Here is a 14,996-nt window from a genome sequence, read left to right as displayed (position 1 = left end):
CCTGTAACCCCTTTCCATGCCGAGATGGACCATTTGTTCCTCCTCTTTGTTTCTGCTCTCTCAACTGTGGGCTTCCTCCCCCCCGACTCATTCACACAGGACTTTACCTCTCACCTTGTGGTTACTAAATTTCCTTTATAGACTCTTCTCAGGAACTTTATCAAAAGCCTTTTGAAAGTCTAAATAAAATATAGCCATTGGTTGACCTTTATCCACTGTTTTGTTAACTCTTTTAAAGGCCTTGAACAGGTTTGAGGCTTCTTTTAAGACAGACATCATGCTGGTTTGTCCCTATCATATCACCCTCATCTACTGCTCCTGCTTTATAACAATCTTTAATGATTTCCCTGTACCAGAAGTGTGTTGCTTAAGAATAGAAAGCAGAGGGAGATACTTGTCTGCGGAGACTTTCCCTAACAGCCTTCTAGCTGGTTGGTTTATGTAGCCTTTAAGCCCTCAGGTAAGGAAACAGGAAAACAGATTAATAGACATAGCAATCTCCCCCAAGATACTTTTAGATAAACACAGCCTTGGGCATTTAGAAAGTCGGATTTATTACACCTTAAAAGAGGTTTCTGAAAACCACGGCTGTTTTATTTTAAAGTATGCAGCCAAAGGCATGCACTTCTTTAATCTTTGCCACTCTTCCCTGATAGACAACCAAAAGCACAGGTCCCAGGGTTTAGAAACAGTTGTGTATAAACTGGAAACAATCTCAGCAAGCCTTATAACAATGAAGATCTCTTTGGGGGCACTGAAGTGGATTTGAACTGAAGCCAAAACACATTTCCAGTGCACAAGCTGTACAGAAACAGACACAAATGCACAATTGATATTGGTAGGGTAATATAATTGCCAACATTTTCCTGGAAAAATGAGAATGCAGACAGTGATGTTTGAAGGTAGGTGGTTTTTTATGCTCAAAATAGCACTGAAGAGCAAACCCAGGCCTCAGTTTTTGGCTCGTGCTAGAGGTCTGGGATCCCAGCTGTGACCCCTCTTGCCTGCGAAGTGGCATTACCAGCGTACTCGGTTCTCATCACTTGTTGTCTGTACCCCAAGGTCCCAGTACCTGCTCTGCACTGTTGGGGGTGTATTGCATGTGCCCAGCTCAGACAATTCAGTGGTAAGTATTTACTTTTGGGGGCCATTGGAATTTTTCATTCATTTTACCTGAGCTGAAAATATTTGAAAAGGTGGCTTTGCCATTCACTGTTCATCTCTTTCTTGACCTCCACAAAGGCATGAGTATGTATTTGTTGATTTGCTTCCGACATGGGAAAGCAAGACTCATATTCCTAGGCACTCTCATCTTGTAATTTTTCTTTGTCCCCGAGTGATCCCTCTCACTTCTTCCTCTCAGTTCCCAGCAAACAGATAAGTACTGTAATCTGAACTTCTCTGACTCCTCAAAAGGCTCCTTTCTCTCAGAGTTTGTGGTCTATGGTGTTTTTTACATATTGATGCACCAATGTAAGGGGGTTACTTTGTTACTTGGGAAAAGAAGCAGGACTAAGAGCAGCTCTCAATGTTGCCATGTTGGTGTTTTTTTAAAAAAGTATTACAATATCCTTGAGAGTGGTCTCAATTCTGCAAGGAACTGCTGGTCTCTCTGGAGATGCTGAGGGCTGCTGGAGAACTATAAAACCAGCACTATTCATAGTCAGAATTGCTAAAATGAGTACATAGTTCTTGGACTGCAGCATTAGGCTGGGATTTATAGCATTCCTTTTTTGTAAGCTGGTTCCTGCCTCAGATACACCCATCTGCACACATAAAGGGCACCCACACACGCAGAAACAAGCTGCTGATACTGTATGTTAGGGATTGGGGCTAGCATTTCATTTTGTCTTCCCTTCCAGTGTGTCTACACAAGCCTCCCTGGATACTCCTTGTCCCCAGCATTTGGATTTGTCTTCTGCGCTGCCTGAAGCAGAGTTTGCTCACGCTTAGGTGATTTAGTAAAGGCTGCATAACTGCTTGGAAATATGCAAGGCTGTTTTTGGCAGTGCTGGTGTAGATATTTCAGTGCCCTGCCTCAGACTGATAGTGTTACTCAGGGAAGAGAAGGCAGCTCTGGAAAATGTTTGAGTTCAAAAGGAAGAAGAATCTCTTTAATCACCCAGGCTCTCAGGAAACCCAAGACCCAGTGGGACAGTCTCCTCATAGTTGAGACTGTCCCAGAAAATCAGTGGCATTTGAAAGCAAGATCACAGCCAAGGAAGGCACTGCAGTGCTGGAGAAGGCCCCAGCCAGTGTGAGTGAAACGGCTACTGCCTCTGCTGCAGACAAAAATTGGCAGGGAGACTTGGGGTGCAGTATTTCAGAAAGAGCTGCATATTTAGCAATGCCGCCTTTTCTGTTTGAAATATCTGGGAGGGTTTAGATCAGATTATCAGCTTTTAAAACCAGTGTGGCTCAAGGACCTATTTCAAGTCTCCTGAGATTGTGTTCAGGGCCTGATCCTGCCATTTCTTGCTTGCTTTCTTCTGTTTCTCCCCCTCTCTAAGTATACATATCTTGACTGACTCCTATGAGATTAATTCAAACAGAGCAACTGCTGGATTAGACCTTAATCTCTTTTCCATCCATTTAAATCATCCTGAATTGTGAGGGATTGCGGTGTGTTCCAGCGCTGGCCTAAGACTCATTTTATTCTGGCATCTTTTTGTTGTTTTGCATCTGTTTTCTGTCTTTTTTTTTTTCCTTTGGCAAATTCTCTGGCTTCAGTTGTATTCATAACTTGCAATCTTACCAATATGGTCTGGCAATGATACCTGTCTTGAGGGGATCACTTCCCCCCCCGCCTTGTTCTGCAGCAGCCAGTTGCTTCTTATGAAACATCCCTCTCCCATCCACTTGGCTGTTGCTTCGTGGGGTGTGAATTTTGAAAGAATCAGCCCAGATTATTCACATTTATAACTGTCTTTTTTTCCAGCAGTGCCCCACCACGCTAGTTCCCATGTACAACAAAAAGTGCTGCCGAAAAAAGCAGAGGGTGGGCTGCGGCCTAGAAGAAAACTACACAGAAACCTCTTTGATATGGGAGTTTCCTCAAGGGAAATGGAGGTCATCTCCCGGCCACCAAACCCCCCGGGTATCAGCCCTTAATCTGGGAAACAAGCCCGAGAGAGAGCGCAGCACCTCCCCGCACAGCCCAAACGGCGGCGCGGGCGGGGATGTGCGCACCCCGACCGACGAGCAGCCCGGGCACGGAGCAGCCCGGGCACGGAGCAGCCCGGGCACGGAGCAGCCCGGGCACGGAGCAGCCCGACGGCGTCCCGCCCCGCTTTTGGCCAAAAACATTGCACCGGGGCGTAAACGCGGCCACCCAGGGCCGCGGGCTGCTGTTTGGGCCCGCGGTGATGCCAGAGGCGGGCCGGCCGGGGAAGGGCTGCTGGGCCCGAGGCACCGGGGGGCCGGGACGGCGGGAGGCTCCGCCGGGCCGCGGCGGGGAAGGGGCGGCGGTGCCGCGGGGTGGGGGAAGGAGGCTCGCCGGGAGGGGGCGAGGTGGGGGTGGGCGCTACCCGGGGCGAAGTGACCCGAGGAAGCGGGCGGGGGCGGCGGGCCGGCCGGGGCAGGGCGGCGGCGGGTCGGGGTGGGCCGCGCCGCCCGAACGCGGGGTCGCGACGCCCTCTGGTGGGGACGGGCGTGCCGGCCGGGTGCCGTGCCCGGGCCGGGCCGGGTGCCGGCGTGGGGAGGGCATGGGTGCAGGCGGAGCTCGAGGGGTCTGTGTTGGGTACGGGAGTGGTAGAGGTTTGGGAAGGGGGTGGGTTCGGGGGGTGGGGGGTGCAAGTGCGGGTGCGTGTATGCCACTGCCTCGCCGCCCGGAGATCCTCTTTGCCTACTGCCTTAGGGTGCAGAAGTAAATACAGTCCAGGCTGGGTCTTAGCCCTGCGGATAAACCAACGCCCCCGTCTCTCTCAGCCCCCACGGCCTCTTGAGTCCCTCTGGGCTGAGGAGTGAAGACGGACTTAATTTCAGAGGAAACGACTCGGCAATCCAGGCTCCCAGCTGGTGTAAAGTGGCCCGTGGCTGCGCTTAGTAAGAGCACGAGCCCCGGCAGGGCATCCTCCGGGGGTAAGGGATGCGAGCGCGATCTTCGGTCCCCCGCGACCCGGGCGGACCAGGCACTGGAGGTCTAGTGATGGCACATTGCTTCATCCGCCGCCTCAGGAGGATCTGCCCGGTGCTTCTCGTGCTGCCAGGCTGGAGGGCAACGTGGCGTGAGAGCAGGGTAGGTGCCACCAATATCCAGGAACTCCCGTTTGCAGGCAGTTTAGTAATTAAAACTCTGAGATCATTCCAGTGAGAGGGCATACCTTCATTTCTCTCTCCTTTTCTCACATGTGCCCTGCCTAGGTTTGGTGTGCTTTTGTTTCTTTGTGTCCTGCTGAAGAAGTTTCAAAGGTTTGAAATGCGGGTTGTTGACCTCAAAATTGTAGCCGGTTCAGGTCCACGTCTTGTGTATTACTGAGATAGGTTTGTTCGTGCTTAAACACAGTTTGGGATTAACTGGGTCGGCACAAACCACCTATATGTCACTGTTTGGGATAAATACGGTGGATTTTTTGGGGGGGGCTGCAGAAGAGAAACATCGTGTTGGCCCTTCCAGCCACATGCAGGAGGTAGTTGTGGATTTCAGAGCAGAAAGCCTATCTAGCAATGAGCTCCTGAAGTAGGGAGGATGCTCTTTGCTATCTGGCATCAAACATGTTTTGAAAGTGTTGTTTGCTCATTGTCATTGGTGCCAGCCCAGATCTCCGTTTGCCAGTGCTGGTGGTTTGGCATCGCTGATCTAGAGTGAGATCAAACAAGGGGGAATATGGAGCCAGAGCCTCAGTTTATTTACCCTAGTGTGAGTGAATGGAGAGATGCCAGTGTTAAATGTAGGTAAGCAAATACATAATCTGTCACTTGGACTCATTTTGACACTTCGTAAGAATAACTTACAATGCATCCTGTTGGACTATACTAAAAAAGCAAAGACTGTGTGCATCTACTTTATCTATATACTTCTAACTAAAGAGAAGCTGTGTAATCCATTAGCAAAGTGAAACATGAATGTTGCCTAACTCCATATCCTTGTCACCCAGGGTAACTTGCGTCTCTATAATTTCCCTTCTGTGGAATGTGTTCTTCCCTTCGACAGGAAGAATAACAAGTAGTATATGAAATACCTTAATTCTCTTAAATTGTTTATAAGTGTCAAGTAGATATTGGAAGTAACCAAAATAATGTCTTAAAATACATTTTAATACACCAAGTGAACAATACAGAACAGCCTAAGACTATACACGTATTTTCAAATTCTTTTATCAACACGTAAGATTTTGTTGTTGTTGTTAAATGCTGACAGTGTGCTTAGTAGCTTGGCACAACTTAATTTTTCCTGGGGAACATTCATAGAGGGTAAACAAGCAACTCAGTCCATCGGGGAGCTGGGTGCCCTGATCTTTTGTTCCTAATGAGCGTGGTCAACATATATGTCATCCTATATTTCACCATTGCTGATTTATATGTGTAGCTGGGCCTCTGTGTTTCACGACTCAAAATTAATTCGATAATTGAAGTTGTTCTGTGTTCAAAAGTCTAGTTTTGTTAATTTGTATGAAAGAAGTAGTAGAATTAGTTTTAGCTTGTATATGTAAAGCACTCTCCTAGTTTGGATTTGAAGGTATGTCCTGTACAGTCTGCTGCAGGCAACTGGCAACTGTGTTTGCAAATAGGCAAACATTACTTAACCCTCAGATAATGCTATGTTTAAACAATTTAAATAGTTTGTTTGATTATTCATGTTTTTTCTGCTGACTTTCACAAATAGTCTATTGAATGAATTTACTACCAGCTATTGAAACAGTAGCATTTAAGTAAATACTACACAGTTTTTTCACAAAGCCATTTTCTCTTTCAAAAGCTTAAGTATTGAAGCAGAAACTTGATTCAAAATGTCTTATTTAGCTAATCGAGGAAAAGAAATATCTGATCTCTGTCTGGTATTCTGAGTTTCAGCATTATTTTGACTAATCTTGCAACGAATTGCTGTGGACAACAAATAACTCAGTAATTTCAAATGAATAACTGAGAAACTCACAACAATGTCTGCAGATAGAAAAAGAACATTTTAATTTAATAAGTTATTCACTGTGAACTATGCACCAGCCATCACTGTGCAGTGACACTTGTTCATATAGGGCTTTGGAGAACATTAACATCTCACTTGTCTTCCATACTCCTTCTGCACAGCAGCCCTGCAGGATACATTTGGCTTGTTGCATGTCAGACTGGTGGTCAGCAAAGACACCTACAGTGAATGGTTTCCAAGATTTTCCTTCTAGGCCAGCAGTTCGTAAACAGCCTTTCAAAATACTGTGAAAATGGTTCCATTCCCTATTTGCCCCTGGATAATAAATAGCAGGAGTCCTGCACTTCACTATGTCTCTTTCTCAGTTCTTCTCCTGAAGGTTGAGTCTAGGGTTAGAAGCCAGTTTCTCTTGGATTTCCTTCATGGCTGAAATTTGTTAACAAGAACTTGATTACTGCAGTAAAAGTAACTTGGGAGGTAATGGCTACTTGTGGCTATTTGCCGAAGTAATCAATTGCACTAGTAGTGTAGCAGCAATCCCCTGCTACTACTTCAGGTGTTCCTCCTGTTTCAATAGCATTTCCCCCTGTAGAATGAAGGATCTGGTAACAAAATGCATTGCACGCTCCAGCCATTTTATCAGGCTGTGGTTGGGTGACAGTAGCTTTGTTATGCCTTGGACAGGCTCCAAGGGATATTTACAGCTTTCCTCAACTTCAGAGCTCCCTGCACATATCCCTTACTCTTTGCTTGATTTGGGCTGCGTGATACATGAATGTCACGAGCATGTCAAATTCAACTGAGTCAGGCTGTGGCAAGTGCCTTTGGCTGTTGAAGGTAAGAAATCATGTTTACTATTTTTAGGAGTTGTGTTAGTGATCAGAGACCATGGCCAGAAACAGGACTGTATTATTGTGTGAACTATGGAAATATGAAATAAAAAGTCTCATCCTGGTACAATGGCTGTAGGCAACTAGTAGTCAGTTCAAATGAAGGGCAGGGTGGCAATAATCAAGTTAATTTTTCATTTCAAAGCATGTCTTCCAGTTGGCTAATCCTATGCACTTTTTTTTGTCCAAAATATGTTTCCTTTTCTACTTCCTTATATTCTGTAGATATCGTGTAGCATGAGTTGCTACATTTCTGTTTCAGCTTCCAGGTGCTGCCAAAGGACCTTCTTCACCAGCATTTTCCCATGGTGAGCTTTGCCTGGAATTGGAGAAAAGAGAAAAACTGAAATGAACAGCTCAGTGTGACCATGCAGCTTAAGTCACTTGAACTGTGTCAGATGGCAAACTATATTCTTGGTGGTCCTGTGCAGCCAACTTAACTTCCAAAGAGGAAAGAAACCCTTTTTCTCAGGTGGGTGCTTCACCTTTCACCAAGAGGGTTGCCTGGCCTCTTTTGCTCCTCTGATGCACTTGTTCTCTCGTGTTTTTCATATATTCTCTGTGCCAGCAAAAGTATTGGATCTCACAGAATGAAGACAGTTAGGCAAACAAGGTAATCACCGAGGCTTTTATCAGTCAGTTCCTCAAAATTAAACTGAGCAACATTTATCTGGGAAAACATAGCATTGCTCTGCCTGGCGAATTTCCATTACTCTTGCATAATGTGGATACATTTGGCATAGACATACCATGAGGTTCAAGTCTCAGGAAAGGATGCCAAGTAGTCACATCTGCTGGCTTGGGTGCCAGAGCAAACACTCCACGTTGCCTGAGTCAGGGCTTATGCTTCTCTTGGAGTTCAAAAGACTAGTGGAGGGAAAACTGCATAAAGGAATTTCAGCTGAATATTCATATAGCTCTCAGATTTCTTTGTGCTGCTCTGGGGTCTCAGCACTGATAATCACCCAGATAACTGTTCCCCCAACACCAGGATGGCCCTTTCAAGATCAGTGAGACAATATGCTGAAAAAACACTAGCCTGATAATTTAATGTGGCTTTTATGAGAAAAAGACATGGAATTCCTGTGTTACATTCCTTGCAAGTTCCCACCTATTCTTATGTCATGGTGCATGCAATTGCTTGCTCAGACATCCAAAGAAGTTGATTTTCCTCATGGTCTCAAGAACACTGCCCCAGTGGGAGGAAATGCTGGTGGATTGCTCTCATTCACAACTGCCTTGTTAAGCTCATGTTGAATTGTATCCCAAGGAAAACCACCCATTTTTTTCCTCTTCCTTGGGAACAAGGATCCGAGACAACCAATCATTCAACAATTAAATTCCCTATTTGATTTCATAACTCCTGGGGAATGGCTTACCTTACAGATAGTATCAACATGTTCCAAGGCGAAGTGGGGCCTCACATCTCTCCTGACTGCTGTTTAATGCACAGTTCACTATGATGAACTCGGTGCAGACAGCTGACTTTGAGAAAGCAGATAAATTGTTGTTTTCTTTCTCAGTGGGAGAAAAAGATATCCAGTGGGAAGGTTTAGGAGAATGTCAATACAGAACTGTATGCCTCTTCCACCCCAACAACAACAACAAAAATGTACAGGGCTAAGGCTGGGGCAGTTGTCACATTCCAAAATTGTAAGTACAGAAGATTCCCACAACTACCTCAAGGCGTGTGTATCAGGGTTTACTTTTAAGTAACTGAGAGCAGTTGCATTTCTTGTAAGCTCTCTGAAAACATAGGCTGGCTGTTGGAGAGATACCAGGTAGATCACTATCCAATATCACTATAACAGGGCTGCCTTAAGACGCTAATTTTAGGAGAATGAGATAGAGCATGCACCCTACACAAAAGACCACATCACAAGCAGCACCACCACATTGTAGATTTTGAGGGGGAGAGTCAAGGAACATTTGAGCTGTTTTCCCTGCAGGAAAGTAACATTTCCTTTATCAGTTAAAGGCACTGATGTTCATGGAGCATAAGTTTCGGAATCACAAGCACACATTTATCTGAAACAGCCTGAAATTGGTATGTCCAAATGTTCCTGGCAAAAATGGCTGAGTAACCTTGGAATTGAAAATGAACAGTGCCATCTGAGTCAGTCATAACTATCATAACTTCTGTATGAGCTGGATTTAACACTCACAAAGTACATTTTGGAAGTGACACATGGGGTCTGTATCTCATTCAAAAATAATAATTCATTCAGATATTTGGTGGTATATGTTACTAGGAGCAAGCAGAGACTCCATCCCTGTGATACATTATTTGCTACAAGCAATTTATGCAGATATTATTCTTCTTTTCAAAAGGGAAGTCAGCAAGTGTCTTCTGTGGGCTATACTTTATTAGGACTCTTATCAGCAGAGATCAGCACAGATCCCTGATAGAGGCGTTTGCCTGTTGTTTAATTCAGGCTTTGTCTGAACTGGAGGAGGGGATAGATGTGGTCAGTGCTTAGAGGCAGATGCAACCCAGTCTTGGTGGGTGGGAGGGGGAGCAATGCAGCCAGGCATCTCCGATCATGGTCAGCTTGGCTGTGCTTGCAGCACTAAGCAGAGCTAATGGAGGAGGCTATGTTGCTTTTCTGAATTTCTGTGCTTATTTCTGAGTAAGCAGATCTGTGGATGTTGCCAGGAGACTTCTCTGCTTGGCTGACATCTTGCAAAGCTCAAGAATGTGATCTGGATCTGAAGCATTGGGAGCTTCCTCCTGAAGTGAAATACATGCTTTAAAATGCCCTGCTGAAACAAAGTATCAGTGAATGAGCTGTTTAAAGAAAAGTTTGTATGTTAGCCCTCACTAGCCAAGTTAAGTTTGCAATGAGCTCAGACCAGGCTTATCAGGGCTTCATCTGGTTGGCCTTGAAAACTTCAAAGGATGGACTTGCAATAGTTTAGTTTGCCACCATCAAAGGTAGAAGCTCCACAATCCTTCAGCCAGGCTACTGCCTCTCTGGTACAACACTTCTCCCTGCCGACTGTGGAGTGTCCTCTTCCTTAGTGAGATTGTAGGTTGTCAAGCCAGTTTATCACAGGAAACAGATTCAGTATAGCAGGGTAGAGGTGCAGAGGGAACTGTGGACAGTTTTAGCATCAAAGTCTTAAATACTAAAGCTGCAACACTGAATTGGACAGCTCTGGACAGCTGAGCCCAGTAATCCAACTGCAAGAGTAATGTGATGTTATCTGTTGTCTGTTCTATCACTGTCTAGTCTGTCATGGTTTTAAAAAACTCTAGATGTTGTGGACTGCATCTAGAAACCTGGAAGAACTACAGAGTTTTCTGTTCACTCCAACAATGTCCCACCTTTCCCATGTCCTGCAGAAACCTTGCAAACCCCCATACTTGCAAACCATCTTTAAAGTCAAATAATTTTGTTGTAATCCAGCAATAGTGCAAATGCTTTTGTATTTACTGTGTTTCATTGCACTAGATAGGATTTAATTTATTTCTCATATTCAGAATTTCTACATCTCTAAGAGGTCTACCAGACAGAAGCCAGTTATGGCAGGGTTATTTGATCACATGGATAGTTGTGGAGAATGGGCAAACGCAATCCACTTGCAAAGCCCCATTCTCAAAATAATCCTGCAATAAGCTACACTATAAAAGAGCAGCCCTAAAAGCAAAAGCCCCCACAAGGACTGTCCCTCAATCATTTCTCTGCACCAGCCTCTTGAGTATGAAATATCATCATGGCTGAGCATAGAGAAATAAGTGATTTATAACTAAAATGAAGCCTGCAATGGCTAAAGGTCTACATGAGACTGGAGAGTTTGTTTGCTGACTTACTATGCAAATTTAACAATTAAATCTTCTCTCAGCTCCTGAGGGAATGGGGGAATTACTAAGGAGAAGGAATTTGACACAACTGAAAAAAAAAAAAGAGGGAAAATGGAAGGATTCCCTGCAGTTGATCAGTCTGCCCTGCACAGTAGGCATCCCAGCAGTTAGTGAGAATTACTACAGAGATTTCCAGGAAGATTTGTACAAAGCAGGGGAAACACAATGAGGAAATATAAAACCTCCACCGCATAAGTCAACTTTTATTTGTTTGTCTGTTTGCAAAACTGAATTATGAATTTATCTTCAAGGCCTCGAGTGAACTCCACACTTCTTGCTTCTGCATCCAGCCAACTAAAAATAACTAAATAACCTCAGAAAGGGGGGGGGGAAAAAAAAAGCCAACCAAGAAACAACTCTCTTTGGTTTGACTGATGTGAGCCTTTTTAATTTTTTTTTTTAATTTAATTTTTTTTCACTATCCCCACTTCCTAAGCTTGGTAGTTTGAACAAGAGACTTCTGTTTTGACAGTCTGTCTCCTGGGTTCCCCACTGAAAAGGCCAAAGCTCCCAGTGAAGCAGCAGTAGCTGCCTTTAAACAGGAGACGAGCACTTCTTGCTTTCCTGTACTGCATGCAAATAGAGAGGCTCAGTGCTACCCAGCTCTGCCAAGCTTCCCTCTAACGTGCCTTCTGCATGGCAATGGCCAGTACAAGTGATCATCCAGCAATGTGTCTCTGAGTGTGTTAATGTCTCTGACCCTGGTCCGCTGATCACCCGCTTCGGCAGGGGACTCATCATCTGTACAAACAGCATTTACAGAGCCCGCAGCCTCCCAGCTGTACGTGACGGGGAGCACCGCTTTATGCTCTGGCTGTTCAGCAGAGCTCGGTGAAGGGCAGCTGCCCCTTCCATGCTTGTAAGTAACACTTCCATGACAACACCTTCAGCTCATTAGTTTTGTTTGTTTCTTTCTAGAATGGCAGTATATTTTCTAGTTTTTTAAGTGCGCTGAAGAATGGGCTATCATATCTGTTACTAAGCTACCCATGGGGTAATTCAGGAAAAGGCTGGAGGTTTTAAAAACAGAGGAGAGATGATCACATGGCAGAAACTATATTTACTCCTCCAACCCCCACCTCACCACCTGATCCTCTGTTGTGATGCCAGAACCAGAGCCCAATACATACATTTGTAGTCACACATGCATGAAAATGTGTTTAATTAAGCAAGAAAGTCTAAACCCCAAATTAACAAAATTTCAAGCAAAGGCAGTTAAGATGCTGCCCTCTTCTACCTTGCTGGTTTTTTATTTCTTTGATGAAGGAAAAAGTGATGCTTCCTTCCCTCTGCCAAGGGGAAACCAAGTAGCCAGTCAACCCCAGAAGAGTTAAAGGGGGGTGGACTCTATGGGAGTGGGGGAGCAGGTGGGTTATCAGGGTGTTTGTGAAGGTGATCTTTGAGTTGACATGTGTAGTGGTTTTCCTGGGGCCACGCAGCAGCTTTGGGCTGCCAAGGTATGGGCCACCATCCACATCTCATTTTTGACCTGGCTGTGTCCCCCCAGTCAGGGATCTGAAGCTGTAAAATCTGTGCCAATAAGAGATATCAGCACCATAGCTTGGGAAAAAACTCATAGCCAGTTGGCACCATGAAACGTGCCCTAGATTTGCACCCTAGAGGCAAAGACAAGACAGAAACAGAAATATGCAGAATACATGTGAAGTCTCCATTTAGTCATGTCAAAATCCTTTGCTGATTGCTTAACATACATTTACACATCTTTCTTTTAAAACTGACTCCAGATTGGGAATAGAAGAAGATTGTAGCATGTGATGTAAATGTCTGGACTCTGGCAGAATTGATAGGGGAGGCCAATACAGTCCCTCATCTGGACTAATGGGGAGAAAAGCCACAAGCAAACCAGCATGTTGCTTTGTTGCTTCCTGTACAAACTGCTTCAGGTTCAGGTGCACAAGATAACATCATCCACCAGCTTAGGCAATACAGCTAGCTGGCACCACTGAATAATGCTGGGAGTCCTTTTCATATGAAGCAAGGGATTTTCCTTTCCATTCAAGCAAACCTTGAAAAGTGAAACTATAAAGGGAGGACAGTCACCAAAGAGCTGCTGCTAACAGCTGTTAAGAACTATCTATGGGCATGTTCTTGGAAAAAAAAATAAAAACAAGGATCTTATGCTATATCAAAGATTATTTTCTTCCCTAAAATCTGGTTAAATCTCCAAATCTCTATCCAGAGATTTCTGATAACTTTCACAACATAAATATTTCAAGGCACTGTTGTGTGGAAGATCGTGTATGTGCAGTGGATATTCCCATATTTATGTTCTTATCTTGCCAAACCTGAATGGACTTTTTTTTCTCCTAAAGAGACTATAAAGACTGGACCCTAACTGGAGCATGTGGGCAGAGATGAGAAACAGCAACACAACCGGTTTTGTATTTTCTTCTCTCCCCACACATACCTACACACAGAGAATACGGTTAACTATCGTTGATGCTATGAGCTGTGCACATGAACATGTGCCAGGCAGATACAGCAGGCCAGGGGTAAGGATTCATCCAACAGATAAATACAGCAGGAACGTTACGGGATGAAGCAGGACAGAGGCAGTGGTGTACCTCAGCTGGCCCACAGATAGCAGAGAGGAAAGGGTGCACAATATGCTGCTCCCTCAAAAGATAGTGAGAGCAGAAGGGGGAGAGAAAATAGGGGACAGGTGGTTGGCTAAAAAAAACCACAAAGAAGAGAAAATGTCACCTTCAGGGAGGTTGTGGTTCTGTAAATGCTGATTCAGGTATAGTCTGAACCAGGGCAGAGAGATACTGAAATGAAAAGGCTCCTGTTTACTTCAACAAATTGCTGTTCAATGACTATCTACTTGGGTCTCTGCCACTTTCTTCCCGGCAGTTTCTCCCTCCTATAATGTGGCTTGTCTTATTTGCAGCAGCAGTTTGGCTCACAAGCCCTCCCTCCTTCTCTGCCAGCTCACCTGCCACCCCAGCCAGCTTTCACAGTAGGCACAAATCCTCCACTGCTCCTGCCTTTTGCTGACAGCGCTTTCTGGAGTAAGTATCTCTGGTAGCTCAACTTTAAAGCCCACGGGCTGTGTCACGCACTGGGTCACACTCCCTTTGTGGGCTATTCATCAGTGTTCTCCCTGTCAGGATGGGCATAAGAAGAAAAGACACAGACTGGGACTGAGGTATGCTAAGGAGTGGAAGAAGCCTTCAATGCCTGCTTGCTATAAGCCAGAATGCCCATCCCTTAGTTTTATGAACATCAGCTTAACTCACAAAATTAGGGAAAGGGAAAAAAAGATTTCTACCCTGAAGCAAATTTTCTCAGTCAAGTTAACCATTTTTCTCTTGAACAGCAGGGTCTAAAAAGGAAATGCTGATACAACCTTAACCTTGGTAGCACAAGCACTGGGGCTGTGATAATCAATGTAAAGAGCAGTATCAGTGCTTTGAGCATCAGTAAGAATCCTTGAGAACCTTGCATAGAGTGGTACAAACAAAAAAGGGTCACAACTCAACAAAAAGGGCTTAGAAATTTCCCTTCCTCTGCTGAGGTTCAAAGACTTCTTTCTCTATCTTTGGTATGAAAACAATAGAAAAATAAAATGCCATTTATCCACAGTCTTAAAGCTGAAGTTAAGTCCTATCTACATGCACATCTTGACAGCTCCAGGCCAGAAGACAGCCACTGTAGATCTTGAGCACAATTGTTACTACATACGTAGAAGCTGTGTGCATGTGTGAGAACAGTTGCAATAGGGACAGCCTGTTATTAGGAAGCAGCTATGCTGAGTTTCAGGTTCATGTTACCAGGAGACTCGAAAAAGTTGAAACTCAGCCTAACCAGGCTGCCAATGGCCTCTAATGAAAATTTCCATTTGGAAAGGCTTGATGTTGACTTGGCATGACACCAAACAAGCAGCCTGCTGCAAAATTTTACACCAATTGTATTTCTCCTAATTAAACCCTGTCTGACCTCAGCATTAAGAAACAATTTGTTTCAGGATATAACCAGCACACATAAGCAATTACATTCTGTTTGCCCTATTAGCATTATTTGGCTTCTATGCTTTTCAGTGCTCCTACTGTTGCAAATGCTGCCTGGGAGCCAGAGGTATAGAAAGTGTGGAGTGCTTAAACTTTTTTTGTGGGGTAGGGAGGCAAGGGAGGAG

The 14,996-nt window shown here is 44.7% G+C and overlaps 1 long non-coding RNA gene across 3 annotated transcripts in view; it reads left to right on the top strand.

Moving 5' to 3' along the window:
• Positions 1-3,818: 3,818 nt before the first annotated feature.
• LOC138686074 (uncharacterized) overlaps positions 3,819-14,996 on the top strand; it is a 38,272-nt gene continuing 27,094 nt past the window's right edge. The window contains exons 1-3 of one of the 3 annotated variants that reach the window (XR_011325393.1): positions 3,819-4,044; positions 4,755-7,447; positions 13,174-13,872. This is a non-coding gene — a long non-coding RNA (uncharacterized lncRNA). Of the gene's footprint in view, positions 7,448-13,173; positions 13,873-14,996 lie in introns of all 3 variants that reach the window. The other 2 variants (XR_011325392.1, XR_011325394.1) reach the window with 2 other exon arrangements.

Source organism: Haliaeetus albicilla, chromosome 7, assembly GCF_947461875.1.
Source record: "Haliaeetus albicilla chromosome 7, bHalAlb1.1, whole genome shotgun sequence".
Classification (NCBI taxonomy): domain Eukaryota; kingdom Metazoa; phylum Chordata; class Aves; order Accipitriformes; family Accipitridae; genus Haliaeetus; species Haliaeetus albicilla.
The sequence above is the reverse complement of the archived record's forward strand: the minus strand, read 5'-3'. Positions and strand labels throughout refer to the sequence as shown.